The sequence below is a fragment of the Spinacia oleracea genome, chromosome 5 (genome assembly GCF_020520425.1).
Source record: "Spinacia oleracea cultivar Varoflay chromosome 5, BTI_SOV_V1, whole genome shotgun sequence".
NCBI classification, from domain to species: domain Eukaryota; kingdom Viridiplantae; phylum Streptophyta; class Magnoliopsida; order Caryophyllales; family Amaranthaceae; genus Spinacia; species Spinacia oleracea.
In genome coordinates, this window is record NC_079491.1 from 17,697,460 (window position 1) to 17,708,375 (window position 10,916).

Genomic DNA, 10,916 nt, shown 5'->3' on the forward strand with positions numbered 1-10,916 from the left:
CTTTGTTTGTGGTTGTTTGGGTTTGTCTTGCGTTTTCTTTGATGAGTTTGGGCATGTTTGTGTTGACATATGTGAGGCCTTGGTGATAGGAAGGAAGTTACGTGAGTGTGTTGTGGAGGAAGGCAAAGGTGGGCGTGAAATCAATGGCTCTGAGGCTCAATTACTAATTCAAAAGATGTTGAACATGGGTGCATTTGTGAGCCCTGAAGTGTGGATGGAGTTGCTTGGTAGGGAAAAAATTGAGGTAGAGAAGAACGCTGTAAATGCTAGTCTGGTTATTAGCCTGTGTTTTGATAATTCTCTTATTGGGAATAAGTTTCTTGTAGAGATGTACAATTACTTGACAACAGTTTTTCAAGGAAAGAATGAGGAGGTTTCTGCAGTTACTGTCTACCTAATTGTATGCTGCTGTAATTGCATCGCGAGGGAGGCATGGATCAAATTGAATGAACGACCTTCAATCTAATTGAAAAGATACATAATGCAGACTAACATTTGTAACCAACTGAAATCATTATTGAGTAGTTGAATCACTGTTGAACCGAGGACCATGAATTTGCATCTATCCAATCAAACGCAATAGGACTCAGGAACGCATCTGGTATGCCGAAAGAACTGACCAATGCAAGGGTGTGAGGACGCACTGCAGAGCTTAATCACCTCTTGTCTTACTACAACAGAATTCTCAACAGACAAATAGCCATAACGAAGGAATGGAACATCTTCTTCCAAGATTGGGTATTTGGTGCAAAAAACTTTATAAATAAGTGTATACTATGCAAAAACTTTATATGTAGGTGTATTGAATGAATTATAAACATGACTTAACGGAGGACTAACGGAAAATCATAATAGGGGTATTTGGTGAACAGTACGGAAAAAATAGGGGTATTATATGAATTTTGAAACGCGCAGGGGTATTTGGTGCATTATTGCAAACCTCAGGGGCATTTCATGAAAAAACCGTAATTATATTTAAAAGAGGCACATTTTGGTAATTTCAATATCTTTAAGCATTTTATAAGAAAATTGTTGATAAATTTCTTACCTTCAGATTTACTTGTATAGACAACATTTTTTATGTTAATATTTTTTATTTTGAAGCTGAATTGAATTCATTTTTTAATGGTTACTAGATGGGCAGAGAAGATACATGGCTTTCGATCTCAAATCTCATATTCTCATACAAAGGTGGAACTGCCAAGGTGGTATGGTTCAACGCAACTTAGCTCTATAGGAACATCAAGTGTATCACCCTAATTAATGTGTTGGTAAGACTATTCAAGCCCGTTATGTTCCGCAATAAGTCAAGTCAAGCCAAAAAAATCAGTTCCCCCCGATAAGAGTTGGTTTTTTTCTTTGTAATTGGTGATTTAAGTTCTACTACTTTCGTTTTAAAATTATCTTTGTGGTTACTACTTGCACAAATATTAAGATAAAATAGGAAAATTGTGTAAAAGGTAGGTGAATATAATAAAATATGGATAAAGTAACATAGATGAATAAAAAGGTGGATGAGTGTAAGAAAAAATGAATAAACTAAAAAAAAGTGAGTGGAAAGTGATAAATGTTATGGGTAAAAAGGGTAAGATATTTTTGTCAAAAAATATATGGATTTTTCATGAGATACCCATGAGGTTTAAGTTTATTCACTAAATACCCTCGTTGTTTCAGTAATTCACCAAATACCCCCGAGGTTTCTTTTTCTCGCATGACTTAACCCTGCCGTTAAGTGGCCGTTAGAAACTTTATTTCAAAACCTTTAATTCACCAGATACCCTTGTGGCTTCTGATATTTTCACCATATGCCCCTATGGTATACAATATCTCACACAATTTAACTTGACAACATACAACAACGCATTCGATGAGCAAACTGTTCATTCATCACAACTTATTCAATCCAATCACCTACAACAAAAACTTAACAAACCCAAAATATTTGAACACGGAAACATCAAATTAAAACCCTGATCATAATCAGCTACTATCGAATCATTCAATTCCACAAAAACTAAACAATAAAAATAAAATTCAACAGTTACCCAAATAAAAATCCAACCTTTAAACAAAAAAAACACAAACCCAATTCAATATCCAACAAAAAAATGCAAAAACAAGTAATTAAAACTTACCTTGAAATTAATTGGGTAATTCACCAAAATGGTTTACCATAAATTGAATTGAATTCGGAAATCGAAGAACAATAAAATCTGAAAATGAAGAACAAAAACCGGATAAATGGAGAAGAGAATCTGAAATTTATGAATTCTAATCATAGAAAACGAAAAATCTAAACTCAACTATGAACCCCTAATTGCTCTAATCTACCTAAATGTTGTTGTTGTTGTTCCTCTAATTACGCTATTGCTGATGCTATCGTCGAACATAAAAAATGGGATGCCAAAAAAAATTAAGAAAAACGAAGAAGGAAAAAAATCAAAATCCGAAAAACTAAAATTCCAATTCTAAGCTACAAAATCTGTTTTCTAATTGCTCTCTAATCTCCCCACCTCGGACTGCTGCTGCTATACTCCATATATTCTTGCTGCTCCTCCGAACAGAACCCAACACCCTTTTCGCAAAACAAATCAGCGTGCAACTGCTCCATGTTTTTGTGCGAGCGCATGAATCTGGGTGTGTGTGAGCGCACGGCTAGGCAGAGAAGTTTGAAATGCATCATAATTAAGCGGAGAATAAGAGGAGAGGTGGCGGAGAAAGGAAAAAGAGGGTGGTGGTTGAGGAAGGGCGGCAGAGAGAATGGGGGAGTGAGAGAGTTGGTGTGTTTTGAGGGAAGAACATAGGAAGAAGGAAGAAGAAAGGTCAGAGGTGTAGAAGTTGAAGTAGGGGTAGAATAGTAAAAGCACACTAACGGAGACTTAACGCCGTAAGTCATTAAGGGTATTTCATGCGAAAAAAAAGAAACCTCAGGGGTATTTGGTGAATTACTGAAACAACAAGGGTATTTGGTGAATAAACTTAAATCTCGGGGGTATCTCATGAAAAATCCGAAAAATATAATAAAACACAATATAAAGAAAATTTGACACGGAGGTATTATGTGTTAGCATTTGACTATAGAGTAGTTGTCTTCTGGTGTTTTTATTGAGGGAAGTTGTCTTCTGGTATTTTGGTACATGGATTGCTCTCGCTCTTTTATGTTTGGGAAGGCCCATCTTAGATTGTAAGTCTGTAAGTCCCTTCTCAGAGAATGTTGTTTCGGTGTTGTTTTTGGGCTTTGATTGACCTTCGGTACTCTCTCGACAATTACCATTAAGTCGATTTGTTGAAGAAAACAAATACTTCATCCGTCTTTTTATACTCGCAACGTTTGGACTTTTGCCACTATTCATATAATCTACTTTGACTATTCGTAGTGTTTTTTATATAATATAAAACATAGTCATGTGAGATCTTGTTAGATTCGTCTCAATGTGTATTTTCAAAATATCAACTTTTTATAATTTTTGCATAAAGAGAATTTAAGATATAAATGATCAAAATTGTGCATCGGCATGCGTGAAACCAACAAACGTTGCGAGTATTAAAAGACGGAGGAAGTAATACAACTCTCCAACCTTCGCAAAGAGAGAAATTCGAACATATGGTAGAGGAACTCTCCAGATGATACGTAATACTCCGTATAAACCTAACACTAAAAACTACTCCCTCCGTCCCGGAATACTCGACCCGGTTTGACCGGCACAGAGTTTAAGGGACTTGAATTGACTTATTTAATTTAATAGGTAGTAGTTGATAGTGGGGTATTATTTTAATGTAGTTAGTGGGAAATATGTAAAGGGGTGGGGTTGGGGGAGAGTAGGGGTTGAATTTTTAATTATTTTTTGTATGGAGTAGGGGGTAGGTGGGTTAATAGGGGTGGAGTGAGAAATAATATAATATGTTAGAATATTTACATTTTTAGAAACAGGTCAAGTATTAAGGGACGGCCCGATAAGGAAAACAGGTCAAGTATTCCGGGACGGAGGGAGTATTGTAGTAAGTAGCAAGTAGTAACTACAGAGTATAACAGTCGGCTTGTATTGCAAATCTTACAACCTTTAAAAGTGAGGAGTTGATTTTTACTATTCATCCAATAGTGTAGTGACGGAACTGCCCTCAACTTCCTTCACAATTTCGTCTTTGCCCTCCTCCTCATGCATTCCGCCACCTAGCTGCGCAAACTCCTCCTAGCTTTATGCCTTCATTCTGTACTCTCTTGCTTCTCTCTTCAGCTCTTTTCTCTCTCCTCATTTTCTCTGCCATTCGAGCTCCTCATTTTCTAGGGTTATAAACTTCCATTCCCTTCTTCCTAATTCACTCCATCGAATACAAAACAACTATAACTCCTAACTATCAATTTCAAATCGAAACTATAAATTCTTAATTACAAAGTGACCGATGAACGATTTTTGGAAAATTAGGGTTTCTGTTCTTCAAAAAGGGTCAGATCTTCGCGTGTTTTGATCAATTGAATGCTATTTTCGCTACTTTTGTTGATTGTTGATGGGATTCTGTATGGCCATCTCCCATCGAAGGTGTGTTTTGTTTTGTCATTATTTATCCAGCTATAACTCCTAACTATCAATTTCAAATCGAAACTATAAATTCTTAATTACAAAGTGACCGATGAACGATTTTTGGAAAATTAGGGTTTCTGTTCTTCAGAAAGGGTCAGATCTTCGCGTGTTTTGATCAATTGAATGCTATTTTCGCTACTTTTGTTGATTGTTGATGGGATTCTGTATGGCCATCTCCCATCGAAGGTGTGTTTTGTTTTGTCATTATTTATCCAGGACTATGGATTTCGTTTCATGTGATGTATAGGTGAGGCCTCATTCTTATGTATATTCTGCAGATCTGCTTTTCCTCCTTTGCTTCTTCCTACTCGCTCGAACCAAATCCAACACCAGGTATCATATATTTCTTCATCTTTATATCATCAAGTGATTTCTAAGTTGTTAATCTTATTTTATTTAAGTATTAAATTAGAGTAGTGTGTGTTGCAGAGATGAAGATTATTGCCGCTTGCTTGTTGGTTGCTTTGGGCGGTAATTTATTTCCATGATTTGTGTATTGAAAGTGTTAATTCCTTTCTCGTTGTTTATGGGTTTCGTTTTAATTTTCTCATTTTAGTTTTCTTTTATTAGTCGAGTATTAGTGTTAATTTGTCAAATGTTAACTATCTATGCTACACATCTATGAAGCATGGGTACGCCTGGGAGGTGTCGTTTCCCGTACCGGGTACGGGTACGGTACGGGTACGCCCAGGATACGTCCCCATGCCGAATCCAAAAGGTGGGTACGCGGGTTGATTTTGGGTACGGCTAAGGTGAAGTCGGGGACGGAGTTGGGTACGTTTTTTAGGAGGAAGGCGCGTACCCCAGTGTTACCCGGTTTGTGGTTCGTGTTAACCCGAATTGAAACCCTAGATCTACCATTGAAGCACTTCGATGGAGTTGTGAACAGGGTATATGTTGATCAATTTCTTGTCTTCTTCGCCGGAATTGCCATTGTTGATTCATATCTCTGAGTTTTTGCGGTTGTGTCTGAATTTTTTTTTTTTTTGCGTGAAAACGGAGGAGGGAGAAAGAAAGAGGATGGTGTTTTTATGATTTTCTGTGCGTGAAAATGGAGGAGGAAGAAAGAAAGAGGATGGTGTGTTTATGATCTTCTGTGCGTGAAAATGGAGGAGGGAGAAAGGGGAAGGTGAAGAGCTGAAAATTACAGAGTATTTTTTAAACAGCATCTTTTAAACAGCATCTTACAGCTGTATTCTACTTCCTAAAGGCTGATTTTTTACTTTTTACTTTTTCTTATCATTAAATTGTAATTATTATTTTACCCCTTAATCTTTATTATATTATTTTAATTTTTGGAAGGAATCTTTGCTATTTTCATTATTTAATAACTTTTTTTTTTCTATATTACCGACTTACCGAGTATTCTATCTACTTAATTTTTTTCCATTTTTTTTTCTAGTATTTTTAATTTAATTTAATTTAATTTGTTTTTGCCGAATCCATGCCGTACCCGTTTTTTGCAATTTTGATTTTGCCGTTTTCAGTCCCCGTACCCGTATCCGTACCCGTCTCCGTACCCGTTTCCGTGCAACCTAGCTACACATATACTTCCTATAACTCTCATCAACATCTGACTGTAGTAGGAATGCTTAAAAGTAGATAGAAATTTTGACAGATAAACTATGGATAGCTGGGTTTTCTTTGCAGAATTTCATTTTCGAGTTTTATTTATTTATTCCCGAGTCTTGTTAGTTCTGATTTCTTCCTGTATTCAATTTGTGTTTTTAATATGCTTGATTTGGTGGATGTGGATGATGTATTGGTTTTCGAGTTTTTTTTTGTTTTGAATCCTGAGTTTTCTCTGGTTTCTTCAGCTCTGCCACATCCTCTCTTTTTTGCATAGGTTCTTACTAATTTTTTCCTAACTGACCCTTCTGCAGTGTCACCCTCTGCATTGCCATCTTTTGTGTGACAATGCAGACGTCCCCTTCTTCTTACAACAGATCCATCTAGCAGTCCTGATCACCGTGGAAATATTGCTCAGTTCATCATGGCATCAATGACCACACTTAGTAAGCCATTTATTTTAAAAGTATTCCTTTAAGTCTGAAACTATTCCTTTTGAGTCTGATATTGATGTACAAAATAAAGGGCTTATCTGTTTTAACGGACTATTTTCCTACATGATATACATACAGTATCTAGCTTCTGGCTAATGAGTAAGAGACATCCTTCAGTTAACAGTGCAAGCTTATTTCCTCTGTTATTGACTTATTTTGTTATGGCTAATGAGTAAGAGACATCCTTCAGTTTAAATTTACAAATATCTTTCCTGACATCTTCGTCTGAAAATTTCAACAGGCTGTCATGGTCCACGAGTTTGGTCATCTGAAATGCGACCATTGAGTGGCTGACATATGCAAATATCCTTGCTCTTGGGGCACATAGGAAGTTCAGTCTCAGGCGTTTGGGAAGTAAGCTTGCACTGTTAACATTGTGAAGCAGTAGAAATCCAGTTATATTAAGAAAAGCTTTCTTTCAATCCAAAGAATCATAGATACAACTTACTGGATTTACAGTTTTCTTCCGTGCTCTCGAGCTTTCTGCTGAAAAATAACAGCATCTGTTGGTTCTGTTCTAAGCCCCATCCTTGAATTAACGATTCCAGCCTCAAAACCTTAGTTGTTATAACTTATATGGTCCTTTTTTATCCAGCTTTTCATTTTCTCGTCACAGCTTTTGAGTGCTTCAGTGAGGATGTAGATTCAACCTGGTCTCTTGAGAGACAACACAAAGGTATTCTTATGTAGTGGTTGGAGAGAGGAAGCAATGTGTTTTTTTTTAATAAACAAGGCAATTGCATAGATAGGTTAAGTGAATTACCGGATGAATTGAGCTGCAAGTTCGTATCTTTTAAGTTAATTTTTGTGATTCTTTACAATTGTGGTGGTGACTCACTGAATCATGGTTATTTGCTTTTAGGGGGTTTGCTGAATTTGATTTATTTCAAAGTAATTAAGCTTATTTATGTTAGAAGAAATGAGAGTTTTGAGTTGGTTTATGTTAAATTTGTGATTTGTAAAGCTATAAGAGATGAATTCTTTAGGGATATGAGTTGCTGAAAATGGAATGTATCTGAGCTCACCCAAAAGATAGTTTTTCTTTGAGTGAACGTAGTTGTAAGGATTTATGCTTATATAGTTAAAATATCGAATTATGGGGTTATGATTGTATTTGTTACATGAGAAAATGGCTGTGAGTAATAAAATGTACATCTTTCGGTTTTCATCATTTTCTAAGCGTTGTAGCCGTTTTGGAATGGGGGGGGGGTAGAGTTACTGTTGGAGAAATGTTACTAAGGACTAGAGTGTGCTTACCCATGAGTTTTCGAAAAAAAATTGGCGGTTCTTTGATGACTTCCATTAATGGTGTCAAGAGTCTTTGAGAATTGAGATACCTCAATTTAGTTTGAGCTCGGGCCGGAGCCTTGTTGCACTGAATTGTTGTGGTTTTTTTTATATGGGTTGTATTGTATTGAAGCTGCATCAGTTTCTTTTAAAGATTTAAAACAGCTTATGGGATGCGGGGTTATGTAATTATGTTGGTCCTTTTGGAGGCTGTTTGAACTATGACTCTTAAGGTGTTATGGGTTGGTATCTTCACCTCCTTCTTATGACCTGATGCATAACATATAGGTCTCAAAAGCCATCCTTAAAAGCAAGAGTATCCATAATAATGTCTAATAATTGGAAAAATAATCGATTAGCGTTTTGCATGAAGATTCAAGTTCCTTGGTGTAGATTCAAAGAAACTAGGAAGGCACAAAAGGAAGTTAAATTAAGACATAATGCAGAATATATTTAGAAAAATAGCTGCAGTCAAAACCTTAAGGCCGGATTATTTTAAAACTGAAAAAAGGCCTAATTAACCTAAACACCGGTTGTAGCAGCAAATTACAAACTAATGTGAATCTCAAGTACTAATAAATTGTCTGGTGTTATCAAAATTTCGTCAACTAGATAATTCCAGCACAATCATCTACTTCACTCGATCTTTTTCATAGCAGTAATTAATTGTGCTGTTAATTTAATACGTTCATGGGCGTTTATTGAACTAAGAGCAACTTGTGTTGCGATTATAATAATATTGTATTCTGGAATACATTAAGATGTGATATGATCCTCTTTTTAAGAAAGAATAAAACAAATAAGATGTAGCTCCTTTAAATTAGAAATCTTGGATTTTCTCTTAGTTCTGACATCACTACCTTGTTTTGATGTTGCAGCATTCTTGTTGAAGTTTGTGGACCATTTTCTGAGGACTTGTGGAAGGGGATCATAATCAACAAGTTAACATTTTATGGCGTGAAGCTATGTTCACGATGCAAGGTAAATAACTACGTTACGGAGCATAATGCTAAAGGCTAATAAAAGGATTTATACCCGTTGCAGTACTCTGATTTCAAAACACCTTGTTTTTTAAGTTCAATAGATATGTAATGTAGATATAAAAATGAAAAATAAAGATGCATATTTGAGAGTTTAATATCAAAGGCGAATGTGCTAGAATAGTAAAAACGGGAGAGGAGAGAAAGAAGTAACTAACATAGGGAGCTGAGTGAGGAGAAAAAATTAGAGAGAAGATTGAGGTATAAAAGAAGTACTAGGAATTCTGTAGTAGTTTTTATATTTCCACTGTAATTACATTTCATTTTATTTTGAATGGTAGTCGGACATCTATTTGTGCAGCATTGTCGTAGTCTCTCTTCCCCTACCTTTCCGTGTTCATGTAAGTGCATGTATGTTTTGTGATTTCTTTTTATTATCTTTTATTATGGGGTTTCTAGGCCAATCAATTTCGCCTACTCTTTTTCTTTCTTTGTTTGGGTGGTGATTAGTGAGACTTGTGGCTTACGGGTTATGATGCTAATGATTTATTCCAATGTGAACTATTAATGTCTTGCTATAACACATTATGGATTCATATGGGATCACTTAAGAAATTGGAACTTATTTTTTTGTGTGAGAGTAATCAGAGGATCAAAACTCTGTCATTTGGATTCCCTTGTTTACAATAGTTGGTTATTAAGTATCCTTTCGAGTTACAGGCCCTGGATTTTGATGCTCCGAGCATTGAGAATTTAGAGCATGAAAATAAAAATGCCGGATTGCTTGGATAGGAACTTTTCTGACTTTATTTCCTAACTTGGAGATATTGCATATCGATCAAGTATGTTTGGAACTTTTGGATGTGATTGATGTTTCATCTGTTCATGAAGCAAAAATCAACAAGTGTTGTTTGTCTCGCGACAAGGTTGATTATTTTGAAATATTGCTCAAGAAGTTTCAAAACGCTAACCTTCATTTCTTTTTTGAAACTCTACATATTGATTTGTGTTATAACCTTCCTTTCTTTGTTGGTGTTTTTTGTTACTGGTTTTCTACTTTTCTTAAATTATCTACATACAATCCCATCCATTAATATTGTTGCTGTAAGAAAATCATTGATTTTATTTGTAGAAAGGGTAATGTTTTCACATGTTGATCTATCTGATTGCTTCTTCACAGGTTATAGCATCTCAAGATTGGCCAAAAGTAACAAAATAACAAAGTATGCAGGCATGGTATCTGCTCAGGCACACAAATAAGGAATTATACAAGATCTTTATAACCCTGGCAATATGCATTTTGAGATTGGATTTGATCGTTGATATTAACAAATACTTCTTAATATTCTACTATTGTTATTTTATTTTTGTAGGTAGCATTCATTAGTTCATGTATTGTTCAAAGTTAGTTTACAATCAAATTTGTCTTCGACTATATCCGTATCCTCGTTGGGTACGGGATTTGCTTTGTGTTTTGATACTTATTTTTCTATAACTTGGGGGACCGTATATTAGTGTTTTGGATCACACTAAGTGTTAAAAACTGTGTATTCCTCGAGAGATCCTGGTTGAACGACACTGCTTATTGCTTATCACAAATATATTTTCTTCTCCAAACCACAAACTTGAAGAAGATTATAAGAACATTATGTGCACGTTTATGTTGAACAATTTTCGATCATGAGGCTTTTGGAGTCACCGATGCGTTGCAGTCCTAAGAGGATGTCTATCTTTCTCAGATAATGAAGTTGGATGTTGTTCTACCCAGATGGATGGAGATGGTACTTTCAGTGTTTCTGGGCTCTGGGCTCTGGGCTCGCGAGTTTTCTGAAAGGGGTAAAGCTGGCAGAGTGTGGGCTTTCAGACTTATTTAATTTAATAGGTAGTAGTTGATAGTGTGGTATTATTTTAATGTAGTTAGTGGGAAATGTGTAAAGGGGTAGGGTTGGGGGAGAGTAGGGGTTGAATTTTTAATTATTTTTTGTATGGAGTAGGGGGTAGGTGGG

At 35.8% G+C, this 10,916-nt stretch overlaps 1 long non-coding RNA gene across 4 annotated transcripts; it reads left to right on the plus strand.

Moving 5' to 3' along the window:
* Positions 1-4,123: 4,123 nt before the first annotated feature.
* Positions 4,124-10,437, plus strand: LOC110787283 (uncharacterized). 4 transcript variants are annotated; one of them, XR_008921038.1, is made up of 9 exons: positions 4,124-4,538; positions 4,653-4,766; positions 4,859-4,913; positions 4,998-5,051; positions 6,464-6,595; positions 6,885-6,997; positions 7,260-7,319; positions 8,809-8,911; positions 10,091-10,437. It is a non-coding gene; the product is annotated as an uncharacterized lncRNA (long non-coding RNA). The 4 variants fall into 4 exon arrangements; XR_008921036.1 differs by lacking the exon at positions 7,260-7,319 and having other exon boundaries at positions 4,141-4,538; positions 5,010-5,051; XR_008921035.1 differs by lacking the exon at positions 7,260-7,319 and having other exon boundaries at positions 4,142-4,538.
* Positions 10,438-10,916: the final 479 nt, after the last annotated feature.